We start from the raw sequence: 15,218 nt of genomic DNA on the forward strand, positions 1-15,218 counted from the left end.
ACACTGCAAAGAAGACGCAGCATTCAGACGGCATGCTTTACACTCTCCGGTGGTTTGCTGCCTGCTTTTGTCTGCCCTGACCAGGGCAGAGAATATCACTTGATCAAAATCCTTTCAGGCCTTTTTACACACTGTTCAACGACTCCCGTTACACCTCCCTCCCCCTTACACTCCACTATTCTTTCTTCTCTGAAACAAAGTAAACTTGATGCAAGCAGATCACACTGGCCCCAGGCCTTGTGCCCCAAAATGAGTCTCGAGTTCGTTCAATCTAAGAGCACTGTAGAATGGGCGGTCGGATTGATAGAGCACGGTTCCCTGTCGCCTCAGGCCGGAAGCTGTGAAGCGTGTTCTGCACGCTTCCAACAAGTGTCACCTGCATCTTTTACATGTGGCTGAAATAATTCACTGGAAGACAATAAACACAGGTCATACGAGGCACCTGACACACCCGCGATCCAGAAGACAGCTTCAATTTCTGCATGACTGAGGATATAACGCAGGTCATCAATTATTTATAGAACTTCATAAACAGATATCACATTTTTAGGACTGGCTGCAGTGTCACAACAGGTTTTTTTTTCTGTAGTTTCCTGGAGGGAAGCAGACAGTGTCCATGCTTTCAGAAGAACCTGTTGCACCATCTGTGCACACAAGAGGCTTAATGAACAAGACACATTGCCCTTGCCGACACAAAAAGAAGAACAAGAAGAACTAACAAACATTTATTCTTTCCGCCAGTCATAACTAGGCTATCACAGTCAAACACACAAAAACACAAACAAATATCAACATCGGCACTGACTGAAGAAGTGACAAGCATGGAAAGCCTGAGTGAACCTCAGCACCCCTCAACTGCGAGGACGCTAAGTGCGCGTATGTGCATACTCGTGCACAAAACAGTTGAAAGAACACAATTTTTTACAAGATCTATCTATCAATCTGTCTGTCTGTCTGTATGTCAATCAATCAAATAATCAATCAATCTTGGCCATTCCTTTCCACCGGTACAACTGTCCCTAGGAAATATATAAATGCGTGATGAAAATAAATGGTCAATCTTTTTTTTTTTTTAAGCAGTGGTCTGCACATTGATGTGATATCATAGTTAGTGAATAAAAGATTCATTTAGGGGTGGCCCGGTGGTCGACAGGTTAGCGTTTACACGCACACACACGCACACACACACACACACACGCACACACACACACACACACACACACACACACACACACACACACACACACACACACACACACACACACCTACATACGTACATACATATACAATATCTATCTATCTATCTAAGATATCCTTTATTTGTCCCACACTGGGGAAATTTACAGCCACCAGCAGCAAGAATGTAGGCAGAAAGAAGAAAGAAGAAAAAACAAGCAAACACCGTTCAATTAAGTGCAATATAAATACAAAATGGATAAATCGCAGATAATGGATAAATCTATCTATCTATCTATCTATCTATCTATATATATATATTTTTTCTATATAAGGCCACCGCGCGTTTCTCCCTACACACACCACGGTGAGAGCGTCACTGCCAAGTGGGGGAAGACAAGGTGAGTGGGTGTGATGGCTCACACTTTGCTCGAGTTGGTCTTTTTTTTTTTTTGCCCATTTTCTCACTTCAGGAGCACATGTTTGCATTAAAAAAGAAAAAGAAAAAGAAGATTAAGGTGGGTGGAGGACAAGCGATCTGCAATGAGCCAGCCCACATATGCACAACTTAACATTCTGCTATACTACTGCTGTGTGCGTACAGCTGGTACCACTGAATGTGACTACATTTTCATGAAGTTTGAAGTTGATCAACTCATTGTACCAGGTTTCAAGGTTAAAAGGCTAAAAATGGACTTTGTGATGGTGTGTGTGTGAGACAGAGAAAGGCATCATGCCAGAGTATGTCCCGCAAACACCTACACGAGCAGGAAGTACCTCAGGGGCGGTTCTGAGCATTTGGCAGGCTTTTGTTTGTCTGTGGCCACATGTTGCCAAAACTGGGTGCGGTCCAAACAAGGACAGAGCGGAAGTTGTAGGTTGTGACTAGTTACCAAGCCTTTTAAATAATGACAACCTCTAAATGAGCCTAACACATGTGAAGCCAGAATCACTGACATTGAACCAGCAACAGGAACAAGCAAAGCTTTAAAAAAAAAAAAAAGAAAAAAAATCTCTTCTTTATAAAATATGAGTACAAATGTGCTTTTTTCAGAAACAGATGATCTATGTAGAATGTTAACGAGGTTGTGTCGTACCACATTACTGTAAACAAATGTAATAGTACAAATGCAGTAGTTATAGGAATTGAAAGCTGCTGAAAGTGGGTTATTTTGTTTATTTAATTTGGGCTTGTATTTTGGCTTAATAAAACTTTTTTTTTTTGCATGTACCCTTTGTATGTGTTTTTCTCTGTAAACGGATAAAAGCTTTTGTTGCAACCAGATTTTCATGTCACGTCGTTTGAAACAACTGCCATATTTGAGCACTTTGACACTCGGATAGTAAACCATGGCAGATCTGCTTCCATCAACGAATGTTAATCGTTTGTCTATTATTATTAAGTACTTGCCAACTAATGGCACAGTCTGCAATAATTTGCCTGAAAAGAACAGCTTTGAAATCTTTTTATGATACAGAAGGTTGTAATTAGGAAAATAGTATCTCCTGACATGATTCTGTTTGTGACCAACAGGTGGCACTGTAGGGCTTCCCCTGCAGCTGCACACCTGTTGGTCGTTATGTCATTAGTATTTTAAAAGGACTCCCGCCCGACCACTCATTGTCGGGTCATTGTGGCTGTTTGTTTGCTGCTGTCATGTTTGTTCTGGTCATGTTTCGGTTCGTGATAGTTCTTGCTTCAGCCATGGTTTTGTTTGATACTTTGGATTTGTTTTGTTGTTGAACTGTGTTTGTTTTGGATTTAGCATGAAAACAGTCATTCAAAAAAATAACAAACAAGCAATGAGAGATGATCAAACACTTTGCGCTAGATTTCCATGTTCCATGCAGAAAAAAAGAGTCTCGACTTACTCAAGTTTAGACTTTTCTCATCTATTCTGCTTTTATGATGATAATAATAATACAGTGATCCCTCACTACTTCGCTGTTTACTTATCGCCGGTTCAGTGCATCGCAGATTTTTCAAAGATATTCATGAAAAAAATATAGATATATATACTGTATATATATATAGAGTGAAAATGCCGCAAATGGTCCGCGAGAGGCAGCGAAAGTCAGCAAAACAACAGCGAGTTACATAGAGCAACATATACAGTACTCCATGTTTATGTTTACTGTATTTTGTTATTTATACACTAACCTAACCTAACTTATACTGTACATCTTATACATGTATACATACTGTATATATATTAGTATAGAGCATGAAGTAATGTTCATTCATTCATTAATTTTCTGATCCACTTATCCTCACAAGGTGCTGGAGCCTATCCCAGTTGACTTCGGGCTGGGGACACCCTGAACCGGTTGCCAGCCAATCGCAGGGCACACAGAGACGAACAACCATCTATGCTCACACTCACACCGAGGGACAATTTCCAGTGTTCAATCAGCCTGCATGCATGATTTTGAAATGTGGGAAGAAACCGGAGTACCTGGAGAAAACCCACGCAGGCCCAGGGAGAACATGCAAACTCCACACCGGGAGGCCAGAGCTGGCATTGAACCCAGTACCTTTGCACTGTGAGGTCGACGTGCTAACCACTGGACCACCGGGCCATTAAGTAATGTTAATGATTACAAACATTTACTTCTACATGCATGTATACCATTTGGCCTTATAAATATTATATGTACTCATACACATATACATATACCTGTTCAGGGGGGGTACCTACTTCGCGGATTTTCCACTCCTTTGCGGGGGGTTCTGGTCCCCATTAACCACGATAAGCGAGGGATCACTGTAACACTACTACTAAGATTAATAAAGAACACAACTATGGCAATCATGGATTGGTGATTGGCACGTCATAACTTGCGACCCTAGTCAGGATAAGTCGTATCGAAAAAGGATTGATGTAGATTGTCTTCACGTAATTAGGCTTAACGGTTCAAATGAAAATCCACTTCAACTCACAAGGTACACACAACAGTATCAAGTACCGTATTTTCACGACTATAAGGCGCCATTAAAAGTCTAAAATTTTCTCCAAAATGGACAGGACGCCTTATGATGCGGAGCGTCTTGTCTATGCGCTGAGTTCCAAAACCTGACTGACAGCCGACACGCTGTTTATATAGAGAAAAGGCGGAAGTGACTGTGGACAGGCATGTGGCAAAGAAGTCGGCCAATCAGTGAAGGGTGGGCGTGTATATATACTTATATGGAGAGAAAGAGAGAGAAAAGGCAGACATGAGTGACAGGCATGCGGGGAAGAAGTCCGCCAATGAGTGAAGGGTGGGCGTGTAAGTGGACGCTAAAGGTACGCCCCAAGCAGGTACCAACACCTGTATAGAGTGTGGCTATGTGCATTGTTGCAAAACAACTTCGGTTTGGGTTTCTAAGAACCCCCGAAAATAAATTCTACAAAGAGACACGCCTACGAAGCTCAGTTCAAACTTCAAGCCATCGGTTATGCTTTTGGCATGCGTGCCCATCTCACAGCAGCGGTGAAAAACCAAGTCAAGCAAATGAACTCTGAGCTTGCCGTTATTCCCGGAGGCTTGACTAAAGAACTCCAACCGCTGGACATCGGCATCAACCGGGCGTTCAAAGTAAAGTTGCGAACGGCATGGGAACAATGAATGATCGATGGCAAACACAACTTTACAAAGAGTGAGAGGCAGCGCCGGGCGAGTTACGCCACAATTTGCGAATGGATTGTGGCTGCTTGGACTGTTGTTCGAGTTTTTGGCAAAGCCGGCATCATTTCTGTGGAGCCACATGGCAATGAGAGTGACTGACAACGAGAGGGAACACGGCGTTTTTGATGGATTACCGGTACTTGCACAATTGTTCAATTCTGATACAGAGGATGAGGACTTTGATGGATTTCTGGGTGATGATTGATCAAAAAACGTGAGTACATTGTACGATGGCTAAATAAAATACAACGGAACTCAGTTTTCCGTTGCCTTTTTAAAAACGTGTTTTTAGCTTGTATCTGTATGTCTTGGCATGCTACCGTATGCTACAAGCTAACGTGTTTTTAGCGTGCGCGCATGCATGCCGTATGTTTAAGCTGGCGTATGTTTTACCACTTTAAAATTGCGCCCAATAATACAGTGCGTTTTGTCTATGTGTAAAATACAGAAATAGCACCCATTAATGAGACTGCGCCCAACCATACGGTGCGTCGAATGGTCGTGAAAATACGGTACATATATTTTATACCACAAGATACAGCACTATTGGTGTATCCATTGAAAAGGGAGGTCGAGAATTGCTTCTCTTTTGTTTATCTGTTATTTGTCCTACTCCAAACCATGAATTAGAACATCTCGCCTTGGTGGAAGGTCTTTTCTTTCTTTCCTTTTTAAAAAAAAATTATTTATTTTTTCCCCAAAGCAGTTGATGCAACACAACAGGAAAATGCGGTAGATGTGAATCGACGAGCGACTGCTGACACCCAAGCAGTCCTGAGAGAAGGTTTCATCAGACCCACTTAAAACACCTGCAAACTGGGTTTGAACTTGATTTCAACATAGGCTGTGCTCACAATCATTCATTCATTCCTTCACTCACTATACAGCACAGAATAGGCAATTTCATACAGTGGGCGAGTACGTACAGTCGTTGACCCATCAGTCAGACGGAAAATAAATCCTCGAACACAACCAACGGGACAAGCCCAAAGGAGAAGACTAAGAAGAAAAGCAGTCGGTTTACTTTTCATTCTAAAAACTGAAGAAAAAAAATACATTAACAAAGACAAATATTGTTTTACGTAAAGTGTAAAGCATTTTATGTCCACACACACACACGCACGCACGCACACACACACACACACACACACACACACACGCACGCACGCACACACACACACACACACACACACACACACACACACACACACACACACACACACACACACACACACACACACACACACACACACACACACACACACACACACACACACACTATAGGGCCCTACAGTGGATTACAAACACAGCCATGCACAACTGAAAACATTTTTATTCCCTCCCATACCTGTGGCATTGTCTGATAATGCAGCCAGAAACGTAAATTCCATTCTTCACCCAAATATTCCCCAAACGACGGATGCCAAACATTTTTTGGTTTGTTTGTGTAAAACAGCATTGAAGCTGGATAAATGCGCAGGGGTTTTCTCATCTGTTGCGTCACACACCTGATTGATTCCTGCTCAGTATTGTTCAGGGCAGCTTGGTTGCTAAGCGTTTTAACATTGCCGCCTCCACAAAAAGGATACATAGGTCACGACGGAGGCCCGCGCTTCTTGCGTGGTGTCTCTCCCCGCCGTGATTTCCGACCCGAGGGCTGGATCATGGTCGGGGTGGCCAGAATATCACTTGGAGAGGAAACAAATTCACGCCATTGCACCCACACAAAATTCTTTACGTATGTAACATTTATTTACTGTACCTAATTGTTTTTGTATTTTTGAAGAAAAAGGAAGGAAAATCATTTTAGAAATTGATGTTTATTGTATTGTATTGTACATTGCTGTAGTAACTGTAACTGTGTTCATTAATTTCCCCAGCAAGAATCTGTGAGCTGTATGGGCGGAGACGACGGTCTCTCTGCGTTCCGCCTGCTTTCTTTCTTTGTTGTTTCAAAGCATTTTCCACATCTCCGTGAGCCAAAGGTGTCATGATTCGTTTGTGACCAACAGGTGGCACTGTAGGGCTCTCCCTGCAGCTGCACACCTGTTGGTCGTTATGTCATTAGCTCTTTAAAAGGACTCCCGCCCGACCACTCATTGTCGGGTCATTGTTTCATTGTTTGTTGCTGTCATGTTTGTTTTGTCCAGTCATGTTTCGGTCACTGTTATGTTTTAGCTTCAGTCATGATTTTTGTTTGATACTTTGGACTTTGTTTGTTTTGGATTTAGTTTTCTCTATGTTTTTAATACAATTTGTCAAGTACACCCTGCTCCTCCCTCCTGAGTCACCCTTCACCCCTCAGTTTGCAGTGCTTCTAGGAAATTGTAGGAGAGGGTAATGAGCCCACACCGATGCACAATAGCTATGTCTCAAAGCGCGAGGTTTGGGACTCACTCTGTCTCCATGGCAATTGCTGCGGTGATGACAAATTTGCAGTTTCAATAAAGAAAATACAATTCTGGAGGTTCAACTGATGCCTCACCGTCGTGCGTGTCACTGATATTATCATTACATGTGCAACACGACGGGGACGCGCAGGAACACAGGGGGGTTATTATTATTGTCTTTTTCTTTTTCCTGTTCTCGGCTGAGTAAAGCAGCATTGGTGTGTCATTTGGCATTTGCTGTGTGTGGGTTCCGATTCGAAGTCATTGAAGTACTTCAGTTGACGCTGCAATTTGAGAAATGTTTATTTGCAATACTACCTGCACCGTACAGCTCATTCTCCTGAGGATGAGTCATCCAGTCTAACATGGAGTACATCTGAGGTGGGCTTTGGATACGCTGTCTGAACGGAAAGGGGCAAGACACACTGCTGAGGCATCACAGTGCTACTGATTTTCTGTCACATTGTTTCACAACAGGAGACAATACCTGCTAAAGGAAATTGTAACATCAACCACCCCCCACACACACACACAACCCGCTGTAACTACGCCACAAGGTCCTGCCAACAGTCCACAGAGTATTGATAAGTGGCGTCTTGTGTTTGCCTCACAAAACCCGTAACAGGACGATTATCACCTTGAAACCTTCACATCTGTTGAGAAAAGATGACGGCGATGAATTAAAGTCTTGCGAAAGGCAACATAAAGAAGTGATGTAGGAATTGTTATGAGTCATCTTGCCGGTATTTCAAATGGCAGATTTAGAACCCTTGAAAGTGCACAAGTTTGGTCACACAAAACTCCAGAGTTAAAAAAAAAGTCATACATGATACGTTACTTTCACATATCTCGCAAGAGTTCTGATGACTATTTTTGCAATGCCAAGTTGAAAGCAGATATCTGTACGTTCCATTCCTTGCTGTGTCAAAATAGGCTTATTGCAGCTTTCAAAATGAAAAGTTGACAAGATGCTCGCATGGCATTAAAAGAAATAGAAGTCTAATCAGAAAAAAAATATCGGTGTATTTTTTTTTATAGCAAATTTAGTGCCCTTTTGTTCCCCCCTTCATTCACTGCCTGAGCAAAACCGTTTGGCAAAGCTAGCTCCTCCATCAACGCGTGACATGTCACGCACAAGTACTTTGAAATGTAATGAAGAGGGTAACACTTTGGTGTGCAGAAGGGGTTTTCTTCTACCGAGTTATCAAAACAGGTATACTGTATAGAATTGTAAGTTAAAAAAAAATTGTACTTAGAGTAAGAAGCATTCCAGTCTGTAATTTTAGGAGTTGAATCAGTACTTCTACCATTACCCGAGTCTCTTTGACACAAGTATCTAAACTTTGACTTAATGTGTACCTATGGTGGTCAGAAGGAAAATATATCTGGTTTATCGAGGAAAAACTGCATCCAAACGCGTTTTGGGTCACACTGGTTGTGTTAAAGCAAATTTATAACAGCTCGCGGAACCTATTTGTTGAGACGCCATGACAGCTAATACGCACAGCCAGACTTGCCTGCAAGAGGCAGAGCCGTGACACAGCGGCATTGAAAGCCATCTTGGCCCTGCCGTCTCCCCAATTCAACACGACATATTTTTTTGATTCTCCCAATTTTGCAGAGTCAATACTGACGGAAGGTCCGTCACTGACGACGCCTGCTTTGCCGACTCTGTGTCAGGCCGCAGATGACGCAAAATACAAAGATATGGATCAGGCTACATACTTTCCATTTAAATAAAAACATACCCAAGTGTGGATGCCACGTTCATGGCCATCTAACCGGCCGGGTGGATCCTGGGATATCTCGCTGTCGGAATAAAAGAAGCGGACGGCACTGATGTGCTCGTTCGTGGCCCTATCTGCAGTGGACTTAAAAATGCCGGCTTTTTAAGGACAAATAGCGAGAAAAAAATAAAGATATTTACATTCATAGGCAAGCGATTTGTCCGCTCATACAATACCAAATGGACAGCCTAGTCAATGACTTGACGTCATATCCATTCCGTTCCTAACATGGCGCCATGCATTGCAATTTACCATGGGGGATTATTTTGTCAAATTTACGACGAAACCCCAAAACGACAACAACAGATATTTATCAAACTTTACAAAATTGCTCCAATACCAGGAAACGGGCCAGCGGAAGTACACTTCAAGTACAGAGTCTGAGTATCTTTGCCACTTATGCTTGCAAAGTAGCGGTGAGTTTATATTTGGAATTTATGTGAAGAGAATCATCCAGCAAAACGGTACTCTCTCTCTGCCACAGTGTTCGTTATGTGTCTGAAGATATTAAATACGTTTATGAGAGGCACAGTGAAGAATAAGGTTTCAAAAATGCAACTGTGTCCAGGCTATTTCATTTTGTGCAACAACCTGACAAAATAAAATGGGAGTAAATTCAACACAGTATTTTGTTCAGTACATGAACTTTAATAAGGGCTAATTAAGTTGTCTCACCTCCAGCCCAAGCAAAACAATTGGAATTTGGTTGCAAAACTTGTATATAGATTTGCTTGTATACAGATGTTATTTAAGGTCATCTTGTCCATGCAATACCCTTTACAAAAATGTGCAAATGATTAGCTCTCGCAGACAAATGAAAAATCTCAATATCGATACGATAAACCCATAAAAAAAAAACTCCCAAATATATTTCAGAAACAGTATGAGGTAATGTCACCTACCTTAATATCCCGGTAGTATATTAGAGTACGAATGTCAGTTGAAGTATCCTTCAGACCAGTTCCACTTTAATGAGACATAGATCATTTACGTTTTTATTTTGGATTTCTTTACTTTCCAGAGTGTGCCGGACTGGACAGTGGCGGATTGGGTGTCAACAACGATCCGCATGGCCCTACTTTACATGCCAAATCCAGTGTGCATCCCAGGAATTTCCATAACCCCCTTTGAAATATTTGCATCCAGCATCATGGGGCAGAATGAGCAAAGGCATTTTAGTGTTTGACTTAAGGATGAAGAAGCAATATGCTCACGAAATCTGAAATTATTTGAAAGGAATAATGTCAGAGAATTTAAAATTCTTTGATTTGTGGTAGAGCGGCCCGGTGGTCGACTTGTTAACACGCCGGCCTCGTGGTGCGGAGGTCCAGGGCTCGATTCTGGCTCTGGCCTTCCTGTGTAGAGTTTGCATATTCTTCCTGTGCCTGCGTGGGTTTTCTCCGGGTACTCCGCCCACATTCCAAAAAACATGCATGGCAGGTTCATGGATCACTCTAAATTGTCCCTAGGTATGAGTGTGAACGCGGATGGTTGTTTGTCTATGTGTGTCCTGTGATTGGCTGGCCACCAGTTCAGGGTGTACCCCGCCTATTGTCCAAAGTCAGCTGGGATAGGCTCTTACACATACGCCACCCTCGTGAGAATAAAGCGGTTCAGATAATGGATGGAGAGATGATTTGTGGTCAAGGAGTACGAGTTGAGTAACTGCCTGTGTTGTTCAATATATTTGCACCGTTTTATTAACATGTTTGTGTTCTACACTATGCTTACATGACAGAGTGGAGCACAATGAAAGATCGCATTTTAATCAGTGACTAATGTGCGGGTATTCTTTAGAATCAATACTTGGGTGAAACTTTGTTTACAGTAATGTACTGGTCAGGCACTGGTTTAGGGAGAGGAGACAGACATATGCAGTAACGTGTTTGGGCTGGGGGCTAAACATACAGTCACAGATTTTTGTCTCACCACGCAAAAATAGAGTGAACAACTTTTGTGACGCATTTGACAGATGTGTCCCCCCCACCCTCCTCTCCCCACTAATCACAAGACATAACATGTAATGTCTCCCAGGGAAGCGAGATAAAACAATGGGTCCAACATGATCTGGGATTCTACCTGCAGTTGCTAAGCAACATCCACCTCCAACCCCTCCATCTATTCCATTGGTCAGCAGGAAAAACGCACAAGCCACCTCATTGGCCAAGAGAAAGTTAATAAACTTTAGCTAAGACCTGCTTCACTGTGCGCACGCACGCACAATGGAGATGTTCTTGTGAATGAGTGTCGGAGCTTGCGCACAACAGTGCTGACATACTGTATGCATTGAGCAACTGTGCTAAAAATAAAGATCACACTGAATTGGCTGCTGCTGAATGTTGCACGACTGAATTGAAAGTGACAAGTTCACAGAGCAGTCTGGTGCCACACACACTCATCACAGATCAGAGATGTTTTCAAGCATTAAAATGTTGGAGTATAACAAATGAGTGAGTGATGCCCTCAACATATCGGATCACGTTGATTTTTTTTTTTTTAGTCGGCGGATGTTGTGCGAGGCATTTACTTTCAGAGCACATGTAAATATATGTTAAGACAGTTTTTCATATTCATTGTGATAAACACGGACAGGAAAGAACAGAGGGTTCAGGTGTTCTTGCACTCAGGTTCCCTTCAAGGGTGTGGATACTCGCGTGCAAGCCCCCTCCCCCTCCCACGCCAGACCGCTTTTCCCAGAGGCAACTTGTAAATGACACACACACACACACGGTCGCGTAAACGTGCCCGTTAGATACGACAAACAAGTAAACCTTTGGGACACCTCGAAGGTCTCATCGGGCTCATCTCATGAGTGTCACAAAGTCAACTGCAATTTTTAACCCATGGCTCGGCTCCCACAGAAATACCAACGGAGGAAGGCCACATCGCTTCCGGAACTGAAAGCGCCATCTAAAAAAATCTGGTATGGAGACGTCCCAAAGAACTTGTTCACACTCTCAAACTATCATTCACCAAGTAACAACGAACACTGTCGACGATGGTCAGGATGTTATGAAGCAATGATGAGAGCTGTGCGGCTTTTGTAAAGGTTCATTTTCAGTCTGACAACTACAAGTTGAAAGTGTGAGTGCCCACAATGACAAACCGACTCCATCCACTTTGGTTCCAAATTTGGTTCTGCACATTTCCACAGCCCTGTTGCAGAACTACACTGTCGCCGTCTTTAACAAAACTCCTAACAACCACACAGCGCACTATCCTGCAAGAGCTGAGGTGAAAGACAGTACAGTAAACAGTAGCGAGTCCACCACCCACGAAATACAGTAAATATTCCCATCCCCGGAATTCTATAGAAAGGAATATCCTTCACCCGGAATAAAAACCTATGCATTAACATTTTGACTACGATATTACGTGTTACCGGAAGTTGCGTAAGCGGAAATTCCAGTACCCGTAACCCGGATGGAGGTGTAATGCCGCGGGAGCTGAAATACACGCAACGCCCACCCGATGCGACGGAAAAGACTGACGCTGAAACAAGTTTTCGCTTCGCGTTTTTCGATCATCAGATTCTAAACGACGACGTGTAAGTGAGTTTTTATTGCCGTGCGTTTTACTGTAATTGTGAATGATTTTAACTTTATTCACTTACATCCTGGAGAACGCGGCACTAGCTTAAAAGCAGCACCCACTCGACATGACCGAAGAAACGTGTTCGCTTCGCCGTTTTCATTCATCAGATTCGAAACGAAGACATGTAAGCGACTTTTTATTGGCGTGCGTTTTACTGTAATTGCGAAAGATTTTAACTTTATTCACTTATGTCGTGTAGATCATCGCATGAAGAACTGTTAACGACTGGAGCGGAGCGAGTGAAATGCATCCGTTTGAGCGAGGCTGGACACAAAGTTAAAAAGATCCAGCAGACACTTGGAGTCGGAAAGACGCACATCTACGAAACTTTAAAAAATAAGGCATCGATTCAACTCCTGATGACAAGCCACCATCCAGCAAGGAAGCAATGCAAATGGCAACAAAAATCCTTCAGTATGCACAAGAGTTACCAGACATCGGTGATCAACGGGACAGTTACTTGCAACTAGCAAGAAAACTGTATGACACGCAGGCAAACATTGTCATAAACCAAAGAATGCATCCAACAAAACAATCCAAAATACACATTTTTTTCCCAAGACAGAAAAAAATAAACATTCAAATACTGTACGTATTTTACTGTTGTGATTTTTTTTTTGGATACACCTGGATTGCAGTTTTTGTTATATAAACAGTTTTTGGACAGTATATTTTTGTATTTTATTGATTGTGTTGTTACACATGCATTTTGTCAACATACTTGCAGGTTCATAAAGGACATGTACCATGCTCATTTCCCAAATGAGGAATTTCTGTTATCAGGACAAATTGGACAGCGCAAACACGAGTCCGTACTAGAGAATATTTACTGTAGTATCACAGTCAACTGTCGAGGATATGGTTCCCCTAAAAGACCACATCTTTTTTTTTTCAACATGGCGAGTTTAAAATAGATGGGGTGAAGTAGAAGACCAAAGATAAGACATGAGAAGCAACTTCAGTAAACGGACGAGGGAGTGAAGAAAGGATTGTTTTCAGAGACAGAAGTACAGTAGCATTAGTCAGACTAGCTCCTGCAGGGGCCAGGTGCAAGAATCCTACTCAAATATCAGATTGCTGGAGAGCTGCTAAGAATTCTCCCTGGTTGAGGAGAGGCTGGATGGTCATGTTGTAAATGGCCGGGACATCATAATGAATGATGAGTTGTGCTTGGAGGCAATGATGATCCCAAGCCAATCCTTCAAGTTCTATTCCAAGTCAGTCTGTTGTCAGTACTGCTGCACTTAGTAGGAGCAAATGTACTTCAATCCTCAAGAAAGAGGAGCTGTCACAGCCATCAGAATCTTGTGCAGAGCCTTTCAGATATAGAATCAGAAAACGTAACCGTCGTCATTAAGGACCCAGTAAAATGACGACTCTGTGCGCCCCCCCCCCCACACACAAATTTTTTGGGGTAAACACACGACACAGAAGAATGTCTTCAACGTCTGCCAAGTGTCAGCCAGGTTTGGCTTGAAAAAGCCAATGATTTAAAATGAAAAAAATAAATAATAAAATAGGGCCACCCTCCATTTTTGGGGGGGACGCTGTGGACGTGTCTGCTGAATGCAGTCAAAACCCCTGGTCTATGGTAATAAATGTTAACTTATTTAATAATACGATCTTTTTCAACATTTATTTTTCAAAAAATACACTTTGACGAAAAAAGAACATCATGCATTTAAAACAAATGAGCCAAAGTGGTTGGAGTAAAAATATGAAGACAAAGTGGTTAAGTATCAATACAAACAAGAAATGAAGTGTTACAAAGTACAAAGTGTGAAGCAAAATTCTTGGCAATGAACTGCACAAGCACCCAATGCAAACAGTAATACAAAGACCAAAGATAAATAATAAATGTGTTAGTGTTTACTTCTCTGTTTTTGGCCATGCGTCATTTCAGTGTTGCTTTGTGCGGTGGTTTGCACCTGCCGCTGCAGTTTTACATGGGGTGGTGAGAGGCTGGTAGTAGGTTCAGTTGGGAGGGACAAGGTTATTACCCACCACGCTCACACAAATGCACGTCCACGCATATATATAAACACACACTGTAATGCAAATTTTAATTTTTGTGTTCCGTGGCAAATTTCGTGCATGTTACATGAATCACATATCTTAACATTGAGCACTAATCCAGTCAGTGTGGGCTATGCAATAACAATTCTCAACTAGGACTGCCACAAATGATTATTTTGCTAGTCGACTAAGTCATCGACAGTAGTTGCAATTAGTCGACTAATGGGATCATGTAAATTGCAGCATATCGTTCGAGCAAGCAGCTGCACCAACATAACCATAATTATATAACAGTCCAAACACTTTAAGGGTTATACAAATCAATAATAAAGACAATTAGGATGAGGATAAACTAATCCGATAATGGATGGACAATCAAGATGACTGTACATTCAATTTTGATTAAACTTAGCAGCTTGTTGCACATTTTAAAATGGAACCAAAAACTACTTGCACACAATGCACACTTGCACGATGAATTCTATTACATTATTTATGAATGCAAAAAGTAAACATGTCAACATATTTCACTCTTCTCACGTATTGGTCGGCCAGGGATGGTCAAGTTAAAACGCACTTGACTTTT

Source organism: Hippocampus guttulatus, chromosome 3 (assembly GCF_054856545.1).
Source record: "Hippocampus guttulatus isolate MCC_2025c chromosome 3, RoL_Hgut_1.0, whole genome shotgun sequence".
NCBI classification, from domain to species: Eukaryota; Metazoa; Chordata; class Actinopteri; order Syngnathiformes; family Syngnathidae; genus Hippocampus; species Hippocampus guttulatus.